Source organism: Mustela erminea, chromosome 14 (genome assembly GCF_009829155.1).
Source record: "Mustela erminea isolate mMusErm1 chromosome 14, mMusErm1.Pri, whole genome shotgun sequence".
In the NCBI taxonomy this organism is placed as follows: Eukaryota; Metazoa; Chordata; class Mammalia; order Carnivora; family Mustelidae; genus Mustela; species Mustela erminea.
Window position 1 is genome coordinate 37,305,663 of NC_045627.1, and position 23,907 is coordinate 37,329,569.

At 47.7% G+C, this 23,907-nt stretch overlaps 1 pseudogene; it reads left to right on the top strand.

The window, feature by feature from the left end:
* The first annotated feature begins 1,082 nt into the window (after window positions 1-1,082).
* LOC116572811 lies at window positions 1,083-12,272 on the top strand (annotated as a pseudogene).
* The last annotated feature ends 11,635 nt before the right edge of the window (window positions 12,273-23,907 follow it).

Sequence of the window (23,907 nt, forward strand, 5' to 3'; positions counted from 1 at the left end):
CCTTCAGCTCAGGTCATGATCACAGCCAGTGTCCTGGGATCAAGCCCCGCATCAGGCTCCCTGCTCAGGGGGAACCTGCTTCCCTCTCACTCTGCTGCTCTGCCTGCTTGGGCTCTCTCACTCTGTCAAATAAATAAATAAAATCTTAAAAAATTTTGTTTTAAAAATTAAAAAAGAAAACTAGAAAAAGAAGAGCAAGTAAACCCCAAAGTAGGGAGAAAAGGGAAAATAATAAAGATCAAAGTGTAAATTAATGAAACAGAGAACAGAAAAAAGATAGAAAAATCTGATGAAATCCAAAGTTGTTCTTTTGGATCAATGAAATTGCTAGATTCTAGCCAGACTAATTGGAAAAAAAAAGATAATACATAAGTGACCAATATCAGGAACCAGGGAAGTGATATCACTATAAATTATAAGGCATGAAAAGAATACTAAAGGAATGTTATTTTTTAAAGGATTTTATTTATTTGTTTGAAATAGAGCAAGAGAGCACAGCAGTGGGAGCAGCAGAGGGAGAAGCAGGCTCCCTGCTGAGAAGGGAGCCTAATGCTAAAACCCAGGGTCTCCATCCCAGGACCTCAGGATCATGACCTGAGCCAAAGGTAGACGCTTAACCCACTGAACTACCCAGGCACCCCAAGGAATGCTATGTTTTTTTAAGATTTTATTTATTCACTTGACAGAGATCACAAGTAGGCAGAGAGGCAGGCAGAGAGAGAGGAGAAAGCAGGCTCCCTGCTGAGCAGAGAGCCTGATGTGAGGCTCCATCCCAGGACCCTAGGATCATGACCTGAGCCAAAGGCAGAGGCTTTAACCCACTGAGCCACCCAGGTGCCCCAAGAATGCTATTTTTAAAAACAACTGTATGACAATAAATTCAATAACTTAGGTGAAATGGATAAATTCCTTCAGAGATACAAATCAGCAAAGCTTACTCAAGAAGAAGTTGATATCCTGAATTACCTTCTATCTATGAAAGAAACTGAATTTTTTTTTTCCCATAAAGATAACTCCAGGGCCAGCTCTTTTTAGTGGCACTTCAGAAGTGTAGAAAAGTATCCTCTCCCAGTACTGGCTAACAGAAATGTATTGAAGTGGACAGTGAATGTAAACTTCATACCTTTTATGAAAGCAGATGGCCACAGAAGTTGCTGCTAATGGTCTGGGTGACGATGGAAGAATTACATGGTCCAAATCAGTGGCAGTGATGACAAAAAAGGCTTTCCCGTGAAGCAGAGAGTCTTGACCCATGGCCATGGCCACCTGCTGCTGAAGAAGGGGCATTCTTGCTACATACAGATCATGGAGGACTGGAGAAAGAAAGTGGAAATCTGTTCACGGTTTCATTGTGCGTGCCAATCTCAGTGTTCTCAACTTAATCATTGTTATAAAAGCGGGGGTGGGGGATATTCCTGGACTCACTGATACTACTGTACCTTGTCACCTGGGACCCAAAAGAGCTAGCAGAATCTGCAAATATTTCAATCTCTCCAGAGAGAAGATGTCTGCAAGTATGTTTTAAGAAAGTCCCTAAACAAAGAAAGAAACCTAGAGCCAAAGTGCCCAAGATTCAGCATCTTGTTACTACAACGGAGTACCCAACACAAACATTGGGATTGTTTTGGAGAAACAGTGTACTAAAAAAATCACGAAGAGGCTGCAAAATATGTGACATGTAGGGCCAACAGAATAAAGAAGGACAAAGAAAAACACCAGGGATAGGTTGCCAAGAGAAGGGGCTGTCCTCCCTGACAGCTTCTACCTCTAAGTCTGAATCTAGTCAAAATTGAGATTTTCTAAGAGTAACAAATAAATAACATCAGATGAAAACAAACAAACAAACAAAAAAAGATAACCACAGGCCAGATGGCTTCACTGGTAAATTCTATAAAGCATTTATGGACAAAATAATATTAATTCTACAGAAACCCTTCCACAAAGTAGAAGAGGGAACACTTCTCAGTTCCTTTTATAAGGCAAGCATTACCCTGATAACAAAATCAAAGACATTATAATAAAGAAAACCTACAGTCCAATATCCCCACATCCATAATATCAAAATACCTTAACAAAATATTGAAATGAATCTAGCAATATAAAAGAAAGGTGGTACACCATGACTAGTGGAGTTCATCCCAAAATGCTACTGTACCTTGTCACCTGGAAATAATGTCCTCTTAATACTCAAAACTGATTGTATTTCACCAACTTAATAGACTAAAAGAGAAAAATTATATAATCATCTTAATTAATATAAAAAAGCATCTAAGAAAATTGAATACTCATTCATGATTTCAAAAAGAAATCTCTCAGCAAACTAGGAATAAAAGGGAACTTCTTCAACCTGAAAAGGCATCTATAAAAAACTGAAAGCTAGTATCACATTTAATGGTGGAAAACTGAATGTTTTCCCCTAATATTGGAAACAAGGCAAAAATTTTTAGTCTTGCCACTTCTATTGAACACTGTAATGAAAGTCCTAGCCAGTGAAAGCAGGCAAGGGGGGAAAACATACAGATTGGCAAGGAAAAATTAAAACTATCTTCTTCAGAGATAATATGATCACGTCTAAGTAGAAAATTTTAAAAGATTAAAAAAAAGGCCTACTAGAATTGACAAATAACATGGTAACAAGTTATAAAAACTATGATATTTCTGTGTACTAGAAATGAAAGCTTGGAAATTCAAAATTTTTATTTTATTTTTATTTCTAGTCTTTTATTTCTCTGTGAAAAAGGAAAAAAGAATAAAATAAAATGGCACAGTTGATACACAATATATCACTGAAAGAGAGGGGGAAATCCAAATTTTTAATAGCCACTTACAATAGTAAGAAAAATACTAAGTACTTTCAAACATATTTAATATTATATTCCAGTTTCTGTACATTAGAAACTATGACATATTGCCCAGAGAAATTAAAGAAGACCTAAATAATGAAGAGACATAACATGTTCATGAATTAGAAGACTTGGTCTCATTAAGACACTAATTCTTCCTAAATTGTTCCATATGTTGCCTGAAATCCCAATCAAGTTCTCATCAGGTTTTTTAGTAGACATTTACAGTTCCATTCCAAATTTTACATAGAAATGTAATGGATCTTAAAAAACCAAAAAGTTTGAAAAAAGGAACAAAATTGGAGAGCTAAAACTACCTGATTTCAGGATTTATTATAAAACTATAGTAATCGGGGCACCTGGGTGACTCAGTCAAGTAAATGGCTGCCTTTGGCTCAGGTCATGATCTCAGGGTCCTGGGATGGAGCTCCACATGGGACTCTCTGCTTAGTTGGGGAGCCTGCTCCTCCTTCTCCCTCTGCAGCTCCTGCTGCTTGTGCTCTGTCAAATAAATAAATAACTTCTATTTTTTAAAAAAAACCTATAGTAATCAAAACATTATGGAATTGTCTTAAAGACAGACAATACTTCAATAGAACAGAGAGTCCAGAAGAAGAACCACACATATGGGAAACTTATTTTTCCAAAACAAAGGCAAAAAGGCAATTTAGTAGACAAAGGATATTCTTTTCCACATATTGGACTGGAACAATTGGATATTCAAATGCAACATTTAAAAAAACCTTTGAACCATATCACATACAAATATATACAAAACTTAATTCAAAATGAATCATTTACCTGAATGTAAAACCTAAAACTATAGAACTTCTAGAAGAAAACTTAGAAAATCTTTGTTATCTTCAGTTAGGCAAAGAGTTCTAGACATAATATGAAAAGCATGGTCCTAAAAGAATAAACTGATAAATCTGACTTCACCAAAATTAAAAATGTCTCTTCTTCAGAAAATACTCTTAAGAGAATAAATAGACAAGACACAGACTTAAGGAAAATCTTTCCAAAGCATTTATCTAATAGGATAGTTAAAGAGATCTTGATACTCAAGAATATGAAAACAATACAATAAATAATTTGGAAAAGATATTTGTGAAATCACTAATTAAAGAAGATGTGTGGATATCAGAAAAACACATGAAAAACAAATGACCAATATCATTTGTTCTTAGAGAAATGCAAATTAAAACACAATTAAGTACCATTATATACCTAATAGAATGGCCAAAATTTAAGACTGACTTGAGGATGTGGAGGAAGTGGGACTCTCATACATTATGGGAGGTAATATAAAATGTACAACCATTTGGAAAAGACTTCGGCAGACTTTTGACAGTTAAACATACACTTTAGTTAGGCAAAGATTCACTAGACATGACACCAAAACCATAACCCATGAGAGAAAAAAATTAATACGTTGGACTTCATTAAAAATTTAAAATGGTTGTTCTTAAAAAAAAAAAACCTACTCTTAAGAGGTGAATATACAAGGTACAGTCTTGGAGAAAATATAATCCAGCCATCCCACTATTGAGTATTTATCCAAGACATTGCATATGTCCATACAAAGACTTACACATGAATACAGCAGATATGAACTCGGGTTCAAACCTTAAGCTTCATGATTCTGGGGTTTATAGTTTTCATTAAATTTGGAAAATTTCGGGGTGCCTGGATTGTTCAGTGGGTTAAAGCCTCTGCCTTTGGTTCAGGTCATGATCCCAGGTTCCTGGGATCAAGCCCCACATCAGGCTCTCTGCTCAGCAGGGAGCCTGCTTACCACCCCCCACACCCCGCTTGCCTCTCTGCCTACTTGTGATCTCTGTCTGTCAAATAAATAAATAAATAAAATCTTTTTTAAAAATTTGGAAAGTTTCTGGACATTATTTTAAAAAAAAAGATCTTTGTTTCCTCTTTTTCTGACTCAGATTGATTGAAAATGTTCCACGGCTTTTGTAATTTTTCTGTTTTTCCTCCCTGTGTGCTTCATTTTGTATTGTTTTACTGCTATGTCTTCAAATTTACTCTCTTTCTTTAGTAACATCTACTCTGTGGTTAATTATACCACTGTATTTTCAGATATTAAAATTACAATGAAATTTCAGATATTGAGTTTTCATTTCTAAAAGTTCCATTTGGGTGTATTTATAAATATAAATATATACACAATTTCAAGATTTATTTTAGAGAGAGTGCAAGCACAAGTTTGGGGGAGGGGCAACAGGAGAGGAAGAGAGAAACCCAAGCAGATTCCATGCTGAGCATGGAGCCTGATATGGGACTCAATCTCACATCTCTTAGATCACAACCTGAGTCAAAACCAAGTCTGGGGGCGCCTGGGTGGCTCAGTGGGTTAATCCTCTGCCTTCGGCTCGGGTCATGATCTCAGGGTCCTGGGATCGAGCCCCACATCGGGCTCTCTGCTCGGCAGGGGGCCTGCTTACTCCTCTCTGCTTGTGTCTCTGCCTACTTGTGATCCCTGTCTGTCAAATAAATAAATAAAATCTTAAAAAAAACAAGCAAACAAAAACCAAGTCTGATGCTTAACCAACTATGCCACCCAGGAGCCCCTACTTTTCTCTTCATCGTGGCCATATTTTCCTCTATCTTCTTAAATGTATGCAATATATTCACAATAGCTGTTTTAATATCCTTGTCCACTAATTGGTTCTCTCATTTCTGGTCTAGTTCTAATGTTTGAATTTTCACCTGGAATGGGTCATATTTTCTTGCTGTATTGCATACCTGGCAGAATTATGGCCTCCAAGAAGATTCTATGCTCGAATCCAGGGAGCTGTGGATATATTAACTTATATGGGAAAAGGTGTCTTGCTGATGTAATTAAGCTTACTCATTATTTGGCCTTAAAATAGGAAGATTATATTGGGTTATCCAGGTGACCTCAACATAATTACATGAGTCCTTAAGAGCAGAAGAGGACGTCAGGGAGATTCGGAGCATAAGCAGAACTTGATGCACCATTGCCGGTTTGAAGACAGAGAGGGCCTCATAAGAAGAAATGTGGGAAGCCTCAAGGAGCTGAGGGCAGCCCCTAGCTGACATGGAAACAGGGACCTCAGTCCTACAACCATAGGAACTAAGGTTAAGCTGAAAGACATTCCCAACCTCCAGAGAACTAAGCCAACTGACATTATTATTTCAGTCATGTGAAGCCATCAGCAGGGCACCCAGCTGAGCTATACTGTGTCCAGACTTCTGATCCACAGATAGTGTGAGAAAGTAAATGAACACTATTTGAAGTCACTGAGTTCATGGTAATTTGTTACGGCAGCCAAAGAAAACTAATGCATCTGGTAATTTTCAGTTGGGTGCAGGTATTGTGAATTAAACTTGCTGGGTGCTGGTATTTATGTATTCCCATAAATATACCTGAATTGGGCTCTGGAACATAAGTAAGTTACTTGAAAATTGTTGAATTCTGGGCGCCTGGGTGGTCCAGTCAGTTAAGTGGGTGGCTTCGGCTAGGTCAGGATCCCAGGGTCCTGGGATCGAGTTCTGTATTGGGCTCCCTGCTCAGTGGAGAGCCTGCTTCTCCCTCTTCCTGCTGCTCTGCCTACTTGAGCTGTCTCTCTCTGTGTCAGATAAATAAATAAAATCTTTAAAAACAAAAATAGTTGAATCCTTTCAAGTGTTATTTTATTTCTTTTAGGGTGATTTCAGAGCACCCTTTATTCTAGGGCTAATCTAGCGCTACAAGTAAGATGATAACTTTCTGGAGTCTCTAGCTGATATCTTCTGTATTATAAGGTTTTCCCACTCTGGCTTAGTTGATGAGCAATTCCCAGCTCTGTCTCAGCTCTGGAACTTGTTCGGTCCATTGCATTCTAGTGGTTCCTTTCCTGGTAACTTTCTTTTACATGCGCTCTGATGAGTTCTTAACCAAAGACCTGAGGACCCCCTTTCAATGCCTGGCAGTCTATTTGCAGCTCTCCCCTCTCAAATACTCAAATCTAGTCACCTTAGTCTCTCTGAACTTTGTTTCCTTAACTCGGAGTGGTAAGTTGATGAAATTATAGGGCTCACCCTCTTTGTTTCCTTTCTCTAAGCAATTACGATCATGTCATGCCTGTTGTTCAATGTCTGAAAATCATAGTATCCTGTATTTTGCCCAGATTTCTAGTTGTTTAAGATGGAGAGGTAAATTCAGTTCTTATTATTCCCTTAGGGTCAAAACAGAAGTGTCTGGGGGAGCATTTTAAATATTGAAGGATGGACCCCATCTCAGGATGTCCTAGGGGCAGACCTGGGCATTTTTTAGAAGCTCCTTTAGTGGTTCTAATGTGCAACAGGGTTAAGAACCATTGACCAGTATGATCTATAAAAACACTTTTTAATAGAAAGTATGCCATTTGGTGAGTACTTACCATGCATCAGGCATTCTTCTGGGCACTTCCTTATCTATCTTCTCTTGTCCTCCCAATCACCCTGTGATATGGGTTTTATTATTGTTGGTTTACACGTGAGGGGGCTAAGGCTCAGGGACCTGCGCCTTGTCACACCACCTGGAAGCAGAAGAGCTGGAAAGGGAAACCAACTGGGCGGATTGCACAGGCTCTTCCCGCTCCATGGCACTGCCTCATGTCTCTGGATCACTGGATTCCGAACTGCCCTCTGGGGGTTCTGCGCAGGTTGGACAGATCCATGGGTCAGGGTTCCCTGGACAGAAGGTGGGTTCTCCTCTTGACTTTCCAGTGGCCCTACTAAAGGGCTGTGAAGTGAGGTGACCCTTCTTACCTTCCTCTCAGCTCTGAACCCTTCCTGGAACTTCAACTTGCATCTTTGCTCTCACTTGAAGCTGCTGAGAAAAATCACAGTTGGCTTTTAGGACTCCTTAGTCCCTAAAGACGGGGAAGACTTGGTCACTATGAAGTTGGCCCAGCTGGAGTGATCGGGTAGGGCCAGATTTGCCAGCAGAATGGCAGTCTGAGGTCCTTCATTCCACTCACACTTTTGGGCAGGGGGTCTGGATGTGACAGGAAAGGGGAATTTTCTCAGGAGAGAGTCCTAGGATGGCTGTGCTCCTTAGAGAGGCTTGGTCCAGAGCTTTCATTGTACAAATGGGGAAGCAGCACCCATAGAGGCAAAGGTAGGATCTGAATGTCATTCAGAGACCTGGGCAGGGCGTGGCGTGGTAGGAGAGAGCCAAGTTCCCTAGCCACCAGCCCCACTCCTCCTAGGACAAGGCACCTGCTAAGGGCCTGCAGCAACCACGCCGGCCCTTCTCCAGGCGTTCTTGCAGTGAAAATTCAGCCTGGAGGTAAGTGACCTGCCCAGGGTCCCTCGGCAGGCTGAATCAAGTGGGGCTCAGGGTTCTGCTGTGCAAACTGCTGCTCTAAGGGGTGGAAGGGCTGCTTCATCTGGCTCACCCTCCCTTTCAGGGGACTTGATTGAGCCATGCGGTTCCCTTGGAAACAGAGCTGCTTGTCTCCTGGGGTCAGCAGCACTTAATCTTCGATTACTGCAATTCTGATGTTAGTGGGGGAAGGGACCCGGGACTCTCCCCACATTCCTACAGCACCCTCTCTACCTGCAGCTTCATGAGAGCGTGCATACTTTCCCTTGTGCTCACACTCAGGTTCCCCACGTGGGGGTCCTCGCACACACACATGCGTGCGTGCGCGCGCGCACACACACATACACACACAAGCACACTTTCTCCCAAGCTCAGAGAGCTTTTAATCACTCTGTTTTCTAACCCCCAAATGAAAAGGAACAGTCATGTCCTTACCAATTACCCACTCTTTGTGCCCTGAGGTTTCCTAAGAACCAGAATGGGAACCCCCTTTCCTTTCAAACGATCTCCATAGCATCACAATCAGATTGAGAGTGGGATGGGGGAAGCAGGCCAGATGGTCCATTTTCCTTGCCCCCACCCCCCAGGAGATTTCAGTGTCTGCAAGGGAAGTCAAGGGTGTGTTGGAGCGTTGCTGTGGACAATGAAATTTTAAATAATCTGCATTATGATTCATCAGCATGCACTTTGCTTCTGCTGGAGTCCTTTGAGGGTTGGCTTCCCTCTAATACCCACTGTGGCTCCCTAGTCTCCTGGTGCCCAATGGATTTGTGTTGAATAAAGATATCCTTCACTTCAAGAAAGCAGAGATGAAAACTTTCTGAGCAGAGATGGATATGGTCCCACATCCTGTGCCCTGATTCTAACCTAAGAAAACAAAGAAGATATCAAAGAAGAAATGGGGAGACTTCTAAAATATCAATTAAGGCTTACCAGGGACTTAGGCAGAGGATAGAAGGAGAGATACAGCTAACAACGGGAAACAAAAGGTTTGAAATAAACTTAGAATTTGAACAATCGTGCCCAGAATGGGGAGAAATTGAGGTGAAAAAACTTCACCGACATAATAGAAAAACAAATAAAGGCAACTACAGGACTTTTAACCACATTCAGAACCTGGGGTCAGTCACTAGAAGGTCCCGGTGGTGCCGAGTTCAACCAGGACAGAGAAGGGAAGAGTTTTGAGCCCTGTCTAGAGTTCTTCTCCATCAGGGAGAGTGACAAGGAGCCCAATACACATGCTCTTGGTGAACACCTGGATGGTAGGGACAGCCAGAGACAAAGCAGCAATTTTTAAAAGACTATAAAAACAAATGCATACAGTTGGTATGGATAAAGAAATGAAAACCATATACAGAGATCCAATACAAAGATAAAATTTCTCTCCCCTTCTCTAAACCCTAGTCATCCTCTCCAGAGATATTTGTAGCTTCAAGATATTTCAAGATATTTCTGTGAATATATAGATATATAGATACACAAACACAGAGACATTTTTAACACAAATAGAATCGTGCCTCCAGACGATTCTGCACCCTTTACCTATTGTGTCAAAGCTCTTTCCGAATCAGCCTAGGTTGGGTCTACTTTCTCCTGTCCAATGGCTGAATAGCTTATTTTCTGGCCGTGTCAATGTGACCAGCTGCCTGGTAACAATCTCTGTTTCTAAAGACTTTACAATCTTGCAATAAATATCCTCGTACATATGTGTTTGAGATATGTGATCAAAACCCTGAAGACAAAACAAACACATTTACATTTTTGGTAAGTCTTATCAGACTATCCTTTAAATATATTGCCGCGATTTACATGTTCGTTAAGCATGTATGCAGGTGCCCATTTTTCTGAGTCCTTGCTGGCACTAGGCTTTGTCAAATTTTAACTTTTGCTAATCTGTAAACATACAGATTTATCCTTGTCTTTTCACATTATGTGAGAGTAATTCTATTTTCGTATGTTATTTGGCTTTTTGTGGTTTTTTTCTATAGAATGCTTATTCATGGCCTCTCATTTTCTACTTTTTTAAAAATCGATTTCTAAGAGCGCTTGTATGATAGAAAAATTAGTCTCGTGTGTTATTTGTGGCAAACATATTTGTAATTGGCTTGTTTTGGAGAGCTATTATTTTCCTAGGTAGGATGTTTACATAGTCAAACACAAGGACAGTTTTCCTTTATGGTGTTCAGGCAGTGAACTTTAAACAAGTTTGTCTGTTAGCACAAGAATGTTATCTTCGAAGCTTCTAGAAGAACTAATGGACATGTTTTCAGAACCTGAAACAGCAATCCTTGACAAATCACAGGAAACAAAAGACAGGCAAAAAGAGGTCAATAAACATCCCAGTTTTCCCAAGAAGAGAAAGACAGATTCTAGAAATGTTAAACAAATTAATTTTATGCTAGTTTCATCCCAGTACTGATTGCTAAGCAGGTAATTTGGAAACAATTATTCAAAGGTGCATGGGCAATAGGAACCAGTCTGGATTCGCCAGGAGAAGGTCATGCCAAACCTTCTCAGTCTCCACCTTTGCTGGTCCTGGACGGATGAGTCAGAAGATTGCTGTAGACTAGCCCTCCTGGGTTTGAGGAGGACAGTTGGTATAGACTCTCAGACTTCCCTGTGCACAGGATGCTAGCCAGATCCATAGCTGCTTGAACAACTATGTCCAAGGAGACTAATTAGTGAATCGATATCAAATTGGAGGGTTCTCTAGAGGCTACGGGGCTTTTTCTGAACTTGACCATGTCTTGTTTAATGTTCTTATCAGTGGCTTGGATAAAGGCACAGAAGGCTACTTATCAGATTTAGAGAAGACACAGGCTAGAAAAGAAAGCTAATACAATGGGATGTTGGAATCAAGATACAAAAAATATCAGTAGCTTAAAACAGGGTTAAGAGGGTACATGGAAAACCCTGCACAGGGGGGAGGGGTATAAATACGCAGAGCTTGGGGAGAGGTTGGTTAAAAGCAGTCGTCTAAGGGGAAAAAATCATGCAAATTCCAAATGTGCCCGGCTATGGGAGAAACTTCTTAGGGTACCCCTCCGCCAACACCCAGGAACTGTTTCTGCTCTGCTCCATGCTGTTCTGCTGGCAAGGAATTGTTCCAAGGAATGGTTCACCTGGAGCCAACCTGAGGGAACAGACTGCAGACTAATGGTGGCAGGGCTGTCCTGAGAACAGAGAGCATGGAGGCCTTTTGGCTCCAGTTGGCCGAATGAGATCCAGCTGGGACAACTACAAGGAGGAAAACTGAGCTCGCAGAGAATTTTCTAGACAGCAGATTGCCCAGGACTCAAAGATCCATGCCCAGGCTGGGAGCTACCTGGCCACTTCTGGCCCAGGAACAAGGCTGGAACAGATCACTTGGCTGTAGCCTTGGAGTCTATGAAAGTTCAAGGTCACCTTCAAATGCAAACGCAGCCTCAAGACAAGGCCTGGCCTCCCCCTCTGACACCTTGCTGCCCCTAAATCCCTACTAAGTAGAAATCCTGGGTCCCCCATTGTGCTTCTCAGACACAAGCTCTCTCCTCCTTACCCACTGTCTGGGAGGCCCAAATTCATTTCTGGGCCCAGTGCTAGCACGGTCACAGAGACGAGGTCCCCAGCATCAGGGGCCTTCTGATCTCCGAAGATGGAGCAGGACCCAGAACTCCCTGCAACAGAGCCAGGACTGGGGATGAGTGTGGGGTAAGGCAGGTTGGGAGAGGTGGTGATTTCTGGGAAAACAAAACAAAACAAAAAAAAACCACCTTGATCTTCTGGTCCCTTTGGGACTTACTCACATCACGTGACACCCCCAGAAAACCAGAACACACTGGTGTCCAGGATGCATGGTGGGACTCCAGCATTAGCTTGTCACAGGAACCACACCCCCCAGGCCTAGCTGCAGCTCAGTCACCCTGCAGCCTTGGGGCTCCAGACACCCACCGCCTTCCAGAATATTTTTGAGGGTATGGTCCCCAGGAAGGTCTGTTTGCCCAGCTGGCTTCCAGGCTTCCAGGCCTACAGCTATGATGCCAACACATGACATCACCAGCCGCTTCCTGCCTCACAGGCACTTCCTGCCCCCACGCTTCGAAGCCCAGAGCGCCCTCTGAATGGGGAGGGGGGCAGCCCAGCTCCCTCCTCTCTTACCACCGTTTCCACCGGCCCCTGGCATCTGCTTCCTGCTTCCTTCCCACTTCCCTTCTGCTGCTCTCCCAGGGGCCCAGGCCTGCTCTGGCGCTGAAGTCGCCCCTCAGTGTCCCTGCTCCTTCTGTTTGCTCGGGGAGGAGGACTGAGGAGCACTTTGCGGGCTCTTCTCAGACTCCTTTGTCCCGGGTTTTCAGAACCCGCTTTCTCTGTATGAAATGAAGGGGCTCTTTCAGATTCCTTCTGTATCCAGCAGCTACTACACTACATTTTATAAACTTCTGCAACACCAAAATGCAGATAAACGGCTTGCATGGATAAAGCACTTCTTACATACCAGGCTCTGCGTGTAAGCAGGCGCCCTGTCGTGCATGCCTCTGGGAAAGCTGAGAAGCTGCAGGGTTCACAGTCCCGTTTTGCCCCGGGGTGAGGCAGCCATGAGGGGTTCCAGAACTTGCCTTTGGAGAACCAGGACTGAAGCGGGGTGGTATGGCCCAGAGCGCACACTGGACCCTCACTGTCCCAGCATGGCCCGTGCTCCTTGCAGGGTCGGAGCTCTGGGCTCTCCCTTGAGGCTCATCAGGGTTGAGGGACTGGAGACCAAAGGACAATCTTCCACCATGTTAGCCGCGAGCTTAGGGGAGGGACGACACTCCCACTGTCAGCCCGGGGAGCCTCAGAGGAACCCCCAGAATCATGGACCACACACACCCCCCCAACTTGGTCCCAGGAACGGGATAACAGGAGACAGCCTTCCAGTGCAATAGGAAGGACTTGGGTTAGGCAAGAAGGTTTGTTAAAAATGATTTTTCATTTTTGTCGAAGTCAATGAGTCAGACGGTGCCGATGGGCTTTAATGAGAACAGCCTCCTTCCTTGAGCCCATCCTCGGTTTGGCTGCCCGGATGCTGCCACGGGCAATGCCTTTAGCTGTTCCTTTCAGTAGCTCATCTTCCTAAATGCTCTGCTTTTGCGACTAGTTCTTACTCACTGATGTGTTAGCCAATTTCTATGGACGTGGACTGCAGGTTTCTGGCAAGATTTGTACAGGTGACCCAAGAAGGGCAGGGGAGGAAGACAGCCTTTTCCTGGAAGAGGGCAGCTGAGGAGCCAGGGTGTAGAGACAGGGACTAGCCCATTTGCACAAGTGATAGAAGGACAGCCCTGCCGAGGGGCAGCTGCTTGCCCAACCCTCCAGGCCTGAGACTCCACCCTCCACCCAAGGCCCCAGGGCTTGAAGAGCAGCCTCTCCCTGCTCAACTCTGAGAGCAGACACATACACTTTCATCTCCAGGCAAGCTGGCACAAGGCACTTGCTTCCCCCCTTTCCACCTGGAGCCCCCCTCTTTGTCCCTCGAACCCTAGCTTTGTGTTCCCTCCTTCAGGAAGGTTTCTTGGCCGTCCTGTCCTTCCCATTCCCCCACTTTCTAGAGGCCAGGCTCTCAGAACAGCCCGCACTCCCTTCTGGGTTCTCTGCCAACTCAGGGGCACATAGCTGGCCTCTCCGGCCGGACCCCAGGACCCCAGGAAGGAGGAACGTGTGATGGCTCACGGGCTAAGTCCAGAGCTTAGCCTCTGGGTGAGGGCTGGGCCCCAGGGCCACGGTGATTACCTCAGGATCTGCCAGAGGCCCTGCCGTAAGGAGGGGATGAGCCGAACAGATTCCGGGTGAGGTCCAGGCCCCACTGCCTCGAGTTCCGAAAAGAAGAAAATGCCCACATCCCGCTGTATGGTTTACGAACCGCTTTCATAACCACCCTGCACGCCGTACATCATCACCATCCCAACTTGAAGGATGATGCAATGGTCATCAGAGGGGCTCTCCAGAAGTCCCACAGTTAGAGGGGGAACTGGCCTAGAAGGCCCAGTCATCAGACTCATTCCTCTGACCCAACACAGGATGGAGGGCTGCCCAGGGCAGCTGCCAGATTATGGAGGGGAGGGGGTCATCCCCTCCAGGCTGATGGGAGGCAGGGGGCCAGCTGCTTCCTCCTTGAGCACTGGGAGCTGGGTCAGTGCTCCCCACCACCTCATCACACAGCTTGCACGGCCAGGCCCTCATCCCTGAGACCCCGCTGGGCCCAGCTCACTTGCCGGAAACAGGCCTCACAGGCCCCTACCTCCCAGGGTCACACCTGTGAACATCGCACTGCAATCTGCCAGCACAGAAGGTCCTCACAGATGGGGAAACGGAGGCTAGAATGGGGGAGCAGCTCGCCCAATGCCAAACAGGCGGCTGGTGGCAGAGTAAGAAGAACTTGGGCTCCTGACTCCCCACTGAGGGGTTACTCAGGCTCCTGTGCAGAGCCTGAATTGATGGGGTGGGGGAGGGGGTCATGTCCGATGGAGGGGGAGAAAGTACAGCGTGAGCTCCTGGGTGCTGTGAGACATGATGCCCATAGCAGGACAGATGTATCTGTACGTGGGTTTCTCTTCACTAGAAGACAACCAGTAGAATGAATGATGCCTGCAAGTCTCGTAGAGCAGCAAGATACAGGGGAGCGCCTGATCCTAATTACATACACACACACTTGGATCAGTTTGCTGAAACAACACACCGTAGGCCAGGTGGCCGAAACAACAGACCTTGATTTTCTCCCAGTTCTGGAGGCTGAAAGTCTGAGATCAAGGGCTGCCGAGTGGGTTCCTGGTGAGAGCTCCTCCTGGCTTGCAGATGTCCCCTTTCTGGGTATGTTCTCTCCGTGGCCTTTCCTCACTGTGTGCAAAGGGGTGCGGGGGCAGGACACAAGCTCTCTGGTGTCTTTTCTTATAAGAAGACTTGTAACACGAGTCCTCTAGGATCAGGGCCCCAGCCTCACAAGCTCATTTCCCCTTAAGTACTTCCTTAGAAGCCCTAATTCCAAATGCAGTCCTGTCGGCGGTTAGAACTGGGAAGGATGGGACCATGGACAATAAGTCCATAACAAATGTCTAATGAATGTGTGTCTGTGTGTTGTGCCAACTCCTCCCTTTATCACTGCACTGGGTCATCTGTGACAACATATTAAAACTTTAAAACTTAAGAACATATTGAGCACAAAGCTGGCAGGATAGAACGGGGAGGAGAGAGAGAACAGGCAACCTTAAAGCCCCTCTCCCCATGCCCCTCTCCCCAGCCCCATCTTACCAGCCCCCTCCTCTCCAAGCTCACAGACAGCAATTGTAGACCCTGCTTAAAAAGTAAACATCTGGATGGGCCCAAATAAAACAGGGCACTGGGCACACCAAACATCTGATGGGCCAAAAGATCCCGTCCCCGTGGCTGGGGTACAGCCGTCCTCAACCTGTCATCTACCATCTTCCCTACGAGAACCTGGGTACAGGCCTCTGTGTGGCTCCCTCTGGGCCCAGCAGGGCACCAACAATTTAGTGCTAGCTCTTGGCATGTTCTCTGGAGGCCCATCCAGAGGCATGAAGGAAAATCAATGTCCCATTTATCCGAGGACTCGGACTCTCTGTGTCTTAGACATGAGTGGTCCCTAACCGCTGTACTTCCCTGCATGGGAGGGAACCCGGAGGCCCACAGAGGGAAAATCCATCGCTTATGACAGAGCCTGACAGCTCCCGCCTCCCTTCCTGCTCTGTCATGGGCTGCCTCCTGGCTCTGGGGAGGGTGCCCCCCCCACCCCGCTGAGCCCAGAACACGGAGGATAATTTCCACCACCGTGTCTCCCTCCCCCACCCCCAGCAGCTCCAGACGCGCTTGGCAGCTGGAGTCCCAGAGAGCGGCTGAATCCATCACCGGGGTCAAAGACAGGGCCTGGGGTATGTGTTAAAACAAGAAAACCAATCAGAGCTGAAAATGAAAGGCAGTGGAGGTGTGAAGCGAGGACGGAGACCGCCAGACGGGACGCTGGGTGGCTGGCCGCCCACGTGGCCCAGGCCTACACGCCTACCCGCAGTCCATGTGGACCCTCCCGGGGGCCCGGCCACCCCAGGAAGCAGCGGCCAGTGGGAACCGCGGGCCTGCTCCCTGAACCTTAAGAGCCGGGCCCGGGCTTAGGGCCGAAGTCACAGGATGTGGGGGGTGTTCTGTATTTAGTAGCCTGTCAATCCTCAAACACCTCTCAGAGCTGGTGCAGAGGCGCGTCCTGCGGTGACAGGCAGGAGGAGTAGAACCTCCCTCAGGAGGAGTGGCCTGGGGTCCTCAGAGCCTGGGTGGCCCCCAGATTCCAGGCTCTAAAACCTTCTCCCTGTCAAAGCTATCATGAGGGTACCAGGTCCCGGGGACATGGGGCTGTTACTGACCAGGCACATGTCTGGGGTCTGGCTCACTTGGCATTTCACTGAATCCTGGGTCACACCTGTGAGGAGACTATTTTTATACCCACAAACTCTGGGTACTAAAGTGACTTGCCCAAGGTCACAGAGCCATGGAGTGCAGACTGAGCAGACAGCTGGTGTTGCTAAGACGGGACTCTTCCTTCCAAGGCAGCCAGTCCCCTCTGTGTCATGACCATCACCCAGGTCTTCCTGAGAGGTCCACGGCCCTCTGTGTTCAGGCCCTGGGGCAGGCCTTACCAGGGTGTCCATTTAACTGATAATTATGGAGCACCTACTGTGTGCTGGGCATGGTGAAGCCAGCAAGTTTCCTGTCCTTATGGAGTTTACTACCCAGAGTCCTTCCCCTAGTGTCACCTCATTACCGATCACCCATGGTGGGATCCTGTGGCAGGAGACAGAGTCAGAAGAGTCCAGATCCTAGGCCCCAGGTACTAGCTGCCCACCAGGATCACTACTCGTCCAAGCCTGTGTCTTCCAGAGCGGGAAGATGGGGTCCACTGTCACTCAATGCTGCGTGGCTGCGCAGGGGCACCTGAGCCTCCCGGGACCACATCCCACAGGCCCTCCTTGGCCATGCTCCCAGTTGACTGGTGACAGTCCTGGGACACAGCCCAGCAGGGAAAGAGGAGAAAGTCAGCGGTGGGTCGGGAATGGGGGATGGGAGGCTGGAGGTGCTGTCGGGGGCAGGCTTTGAGCAAGGGTCAGAGGAGAGTGAGGGGGGCACACACAGCCCAGGGAAACAGAGGGAAAGGGTAGAGTGAAGCCCGAAGGAAGGACAGCACACAGAAGGCACAGGCCAGCAACTGGGGGGCTGCCAAGAACGGACCAGGGCACCTGAAACTAGTAGGACACTGGGTTAACTGGAATTAACATAAAAAATAACAGAGCAAATTTAGGGGAGTTACAGGGGGCTCTGGGCTCTCACCCTCACCTTCCTGGAGCTCTAGACAAGGGAGCAGAGCCAGGGGCAGGCAGGCTGACAAGGTGACTGCCTGCTCTCAGAGAAGGAGTGTTGGGGGCAGGCTGGCCCACTTTGGGCCCCTGCTTCCCTCTGCCGGGCCACCCCGCTGACAAGACCAATGGCTCCGCTGGCCTTGGGTTCCCAGCAAAGCGCGGGAGAGGGCCAGCAGCCGCTCTATTAACACGCAAACGGGTAGCCCAGCAGCTGCTGACACTGGGGTTAATTAAATCTATCTCCCCATCAATTCTCATTCAACTACTATCGACGGCCATTGGATGGGTGACAGAGTGACAAGGAAACAGTAATAGACTTGTCTTAACCCTCACGCTGCGTGGAGAGGGGCGCTACGCTAGGGTCTCCCAGGAGAACCCTCCCCCCTCCCAGCCCCCTGCAGTCCCAGGCCCCCTCCCAGGTAAAGCTGGCTCAGCGGAGAGGCTGTTCCCCGAAGGCCCCTGAACTTGGCCACCAGCCAGGCTCACCTCACCCTTTGTTCACTTGGCACATTCTTCCTGGGCTCTCCTCCTGGCCCAGGCACAGAAGACCTGGGCCAAGGGCTTCTTCCTGCTCGCCGCAGCCCTTCCTCCCTCTGCCAAGACCATCCAAGGCTGACCCATCCCCAAAGCCTCAGGCCAAGCCCAGCTCCACAGCCCTGATGGCCCCTGCCACCCAGTGCCTTTCTGAAGAGGTCCTCATCCAGATCCCGGGGACCATGTCGGTGTCCCCTCATTTGGCAAAAGGCACGTTGCAGACATGATTGAGGATCTTGAGATGGAGAGATTATTGGGATTACCTATGTGGGTCCGATGTCACGGCAAGCGTCCTTAAAAGTGAAGGAGGGAGAGAAGGCAGAGTGACAACAGAGGCTGTGTCAGAGACAGGCACATGAGAAAGACCGAGGAAGGCCATGCTCCCCCAAATGCTGGAAGCCTGCAGATGCTGAAAAAGGCAAGGAAAGAGAGTCTCCCCTAGAGACACAGCCTCACCAATGCTACATTTTGGCCCAGTCACACCCATGACAGCCTTCTGCCCTCCAGCGCTGTTAAGAAAATAGTGTTTTAAGCCACAAAGTTTGCGGTTTGTTACAGCCATAAAAAGTCCCATACCACACCAGGCCACCTGCAGCTACATAAGGCACCCCCATTCACATCTCCCTGCTTTTGCGCAGGCTGGGAGGCCTGGAGCCCCTGACGGAGGGGCCACCAAGAACAAGGCTGACCGCGGACCTTAGGGCACAGGCTGGGCCAGCAGGACTGAAGGATTGAAGGACTGTTCCTCACTAGTTGCCCTAGTTCCTCACTAGTTACCTGAAGGGCTGTTCCTCACTAGTTGCCCACGTCTTACTTTTAAACTACCCAACACCTCCTCTGTGAAGCCTTCCCTGATTTCCCCCTCTGTGAGCAGCCTCATCCTCATGTTTCCCCTTCACTCACATGTTCCTGAATGTTGCTCAGTTTTGCACTCAGCGTGAGCCCCTTTCATGGGGGGGGGGGGTGCAGGGGGCGGGTGGGTCATTCACCTGCATAGCCCCCAATCCTCCTGTTCAGCAAACATTTGCAAAAGGGCCACCTAGTCTGTTTTGTGCTACCTGTATACAGAAAGAGCCCTGCTCATGTCACTTTTACATCAAAAGAACAAAGTAAATATTAAATTCTCACTAATATTCTTGATTCAAGGGACGTATACAAATGTCTACAACTTGTTTCTAAGTGCATCAAAAACAGGGGCGCCTGGGTGGCTCAGGGGTTTAAGGCCTCTGCCTTCAGCTCAGGTCATGGTCCCAGGGTCTTGGGATCGTTCCCCGCATCGGGCTTTCTGCTCAGCAGGGAGCCTGCTTTCCCCCCTCTCTCTCTCTGCCTGCCTCTCTGCCTGCTTGCGATCTCTGTCAAATAAGTAAAATCTTTTTAAAAACAAATGCATCAAAAACAACGCTGAGGGTGGTGGGGGGACACAGCTACAAGATCCAACAAGCTTGAGATGTTAATATATGGGCATTCACTGTAAAATTCTATCAACGGGGCTATAGGTTTGAATTCATAATATGGGGGAAGTGAACACCTGTGACAGCTGATTTTATGCCAGCTTGCCTGGGCTAAGGGATGCCCAGATAGCTGGTAAAACATTCCTGGGTGTGTCTGTGAGACTGTTTCCAGAAGGGCTCAGCCTCTGAATCTGTAGACTGAGCAAAGACAGTCACCCTCACTGATGCCACGGGGCACCATCCAACCCCTCTCGGGCCTGAAGAAGGCAGAGAAAGGGCGAACGTGCCATCGGCTTGAGCTACAACGTCCATCTCCTGGCCTTGGACAACAGCACTTCTGGTTCCCAGGTCTCTGGACTCTGACCAGGACTAGCCCCCATCCCTTCCCCTGGGCCTCAGGCCCTCCACTGGGGACCGGAACTGCACTCAGCTATACTGAGTCGCCATTGGGCAGACCATGGGACTTTTCCATCTCCACGATTGTGTGCACCAGTACCTCAAAATAAAGCTCTCTATCGTATTGGTTCTGTGTCTCCAAGGAGCACGAATACCTAGGACTAAACCTTCTGAAATCAAATCCCGGCTCTACCACTTTTCAGCAGCAGAGATGTAAACGGCTTAACCTCTCTGGGACTCGATCTCCTCGTTTATGAGACCACAGCACCTTCCGTGGGGTTATCGGGATCATGCATGCGAAGCACTTAGGGTGTTCCTAAGAGTCAGGTCCATTTTAGTCATCTTGGGGCCCTCCTCTCGATAAGACCATTTCATTCCCCTCCCCTTCTCGAGTCTCCCTGAGCTGAGGCATGGCAGTCACTTGGGAGCATGGCAGCCTGGGGAGAGGCTCTTCCGGGGCTGGGGACATGAGAGAATTTGCCAGTCTGTTTTCCTCCATCTGGAGAAGGGAATTCCATCTTCCCAAACTACACTCCCAGCTAAGGGTAAGCATCACTGTTCCTGTCTCCTTGGCATCAAGGCTGCCCTGGCTTTGAGGCCAAGGGAACAGCCCAACAAGGCAGAGGGGCAGGAGAGTCATTCCTAAAAGGACCAGTTATTGGAGACCAGGGTGCTCCTGAACAGAATGGCTGTGTTCCCACCAGGGGTCACAGGCTCCATCGGGAAGAACCACACTGGTGATAGCTTAAATTGACTATGACAGAAATATGACAAACAGCAGGGATCGAGAGAGGAAACCCAGAGACAGGTTAGGGAGCCCTTGCAGTAACCAGGGCAGACAGAAGGCAAGCCATGGTGGAGAATTTGTGTAGGACTTCCCCTTGCCTCTGAGTCTACAAAAAGGAGCTCATTCAGTGTTCTCACTGGAGGCTTTATTCCGAGTCTGGGCCATCAAGTTCACACCAGCTATTAAATTCGCTCTGTGATCTTTCACCCCACCTAGCATGGAAGTCCTCAAACACAGGAGTGATCAAATCCAGCCACAGACCTAAGTAGGAGTTTAGGAAGTTGGAGAGAATAAGCAGACCTAGCTAGAGGGAGAAGGGAAAGTCTGTCAGGGTCCCAGTCTCCTGGGAAGGAGGAAGAGAGTACTGGGTTCTTAGTGCCCAAACCTCTCACAGTCCCCAGGAGCCCGGGAAGGGGCGTGCCAGACTGGATCACTTCTCCCCGCTCTGGGTTTGGAGAAGGGCTCAGCATCTTGCAGCCAAGGTTTGAGCCATCCAGTAAGTGCACAGGCAGCAATAAGGCCTCTAGACCAGAAGAGCCCGGAAACCCAGAATGGTCGGTGACAAGAGGGATATCCAGTTCCCATATTCCCTGGAAGTTTTACTCCAGGTAAAAAGCAAAGGGCAGTTAGGGCTTGCAGCCTGGGGGTTAGGAGGGATACTGAATACACAGCTTTTCCATTTCAAGATGAAGTAAGGTCCTATACCCATGGAAGGTTCATGAGAAGGTCCAGCCAGGACCATACAGAGGTGACCAATGTATAGGTACCCAGGTTAGACAGCAGGAGGAGTCCAGCTTTTGAGCTAAGAGCTGAGGACACACTGGCCTGAAGGGACAGGCTGGCCTCCAGCCAACTAGAGAACAAAGCCAGGGCTTCGTCCAGGCCGGAGAACAGCCAGACCATCTTAAGTGTTGTTCCACATTAGCCATACCAACCAGAGACCAGTGGATTTAATCACAGAGGAATTTATTAGGGAACACACAGCCCAAATAATCACTTGGGGGCAGAACAAAGCTCAGTCAGAAACATCACCCAAAAATATCATAGCCTAGAACGGCTTCAAGATGCTACCACTACCCCTGAGCACAAGCTACACATTAGCTGAGAAGGCAAGTTCAAGGTACTTTCATTTCTATGGTGGGAAGACACAGATGCATCTAGGAGATGCCCACACCAATGTTTAAATTTGCAGCAAAGAGATATTAAGTGTTCACCAAGTCTATCCCTTTTACCACCTAACATCAATATGTACTCTTTCTCTTATACTTCAAGTATGATGCCATTATTACTCAGATGCCCATCCCTCACGTCCAAGGACAGCCATGTGGGCTGCATTCCACTACAACCCAGTATAAGAGGATAGCCGGTCATGATGTTGTAACTGGGGGACTAGAATAAAGTCCGTCTCTATCATACCTCAGAAGGGTAGACATTTGTCCCTCCAGGGGGGAATAAATGCAGATTATTGTTCAGGACCTTTATTAGAAAGGTTACAAGGCCAAGGTAATTAAGATCCATCTTCCAAAACCAACTCCTTTGTTCCCTTATTCTAGAACCCCAGCTGACTGGGTTTCAGATGATGGAACGACCCAAATGGTCATTACTGAGACACATACACACTTGGCATCTGGAGTTCTGTCAGGAGGTTCCCTGGGCTAGATCTCTCCTGCACTGGCAGGGGGTGGGAATCTTGTTTTGACAGTCAGTTACCCCAGCCGACATTAGAAACGAGCCACAACCTCCCCGGTATTTCCCTGCTCCAAGGAGCAAAGAAGGGACCAGGGGCCATTTCCACTTCTGCGGCAAAGGACATTCTTCTGGTAGTCTTTCCTTCTCTAGTTACTCAGGCGTCTAAACCTGCTGAGCCCAGAAACCCAGGAAGGGTCATCAAGTTTTGGAGGTGGCTCCTTAAATGGTACAGTGAGAGGGCCCACGATCGTTTGTCACATCGTGTCTGGACCCAAGTAGTCTGGCAATGTGGGAAACCCCCCCCCCCTTCATCTCTGGTTGAGAATGCATGGTACACACTCTAGGACAGTATTCCAACCTCCCGAGGCAGTGAATCCCACGTGGTACCAGGACAGACGTCTCAGTAGGCCAGTCCAACATCTGGGAAGGCTGCAGCTGCTGCTGGGAGCCAGTTCACGCTAACACCAGAAGATTCCAAGAGCTTCAGCCTGTTAATTTTGGCTGAGAAGCAAGTTCCTTCAGCAAGTGCAATGCAGCATGGGGACAAGGCTGAAGGTTGCATCAGAATTCATGAATTGTTTTAACGTACTTGCTGGGCAGGGTAAGGTATAAATGGGGTAAGTATGGGTTTTGGTGAGAGCAAACAGCTGCCCCCCTCCATGATCAGAGTCCAGGGACCAGAGCCCACAGTGAGGTCCCTGGCAAGCTCATCTCTGAGCTGCTGTCCATGCAGCCTTTGTGGGAAGTTCAAGGGGATCCTCTATGTGGCCTTAATCTTGCCCCTATAGCACTCCATTCATGAGTCTAATAAGCAAGCACTGGGGTGCCTGGGGAGGGACGCTGACCTGTCTCAGGGCAGTCCACTTAGCTCGCCTGACGGAGAGCCTCCTCCTGGGGGGGACTTGTGAACATTTTCAGGGGTAACTCCACACTGAAAACCCTTGGAATGGACCCAGTGTACTTCTTCCCTAAGCCTCCTTGTTACTTGTCCTATAGTCTGGCTCCTTCTAGGTCCATGACCAGCCAGGCACAGCCTTAGCATCTGACCACAGATCTTATAGATCTTTTAGACCATGTGCCTTTCTTTCCAGGCAAAGAAAAAAAAAAAAAAAGCTTGACCAAAGTCCTACCCGTTAAGATGCCTCCCCTGTGGTCCTTCATGGTCACCTTGAATAGGGCTAGAATGCCAGAGTAGTCCATATCCGGCTGATCCCAGCATATTGTCTGGCTCTTACGGTATCACAGGCAAGGACTGAGGGATTAGGTAAGCAGGGACAGGTTGGTCCTGCTAGGTAGGTTAGCCAACTGTTCATGGAATTCATAAGTTTTCGTAGGATCTACTTGGGCCCTAGGACTTAAGATTTCTTTGGTGTACTGCTGGACATGCTCAGTGATGGCTGGCTTCGTTAGCTACCCAGGTCATGGAGGAGTATTCGCTTTCCACGAGGGTCCCAAGAGCAGGTCAAGCACCCTTTAGAAAGTAGTTCCTTGCAGAAGGCAGCCTGGA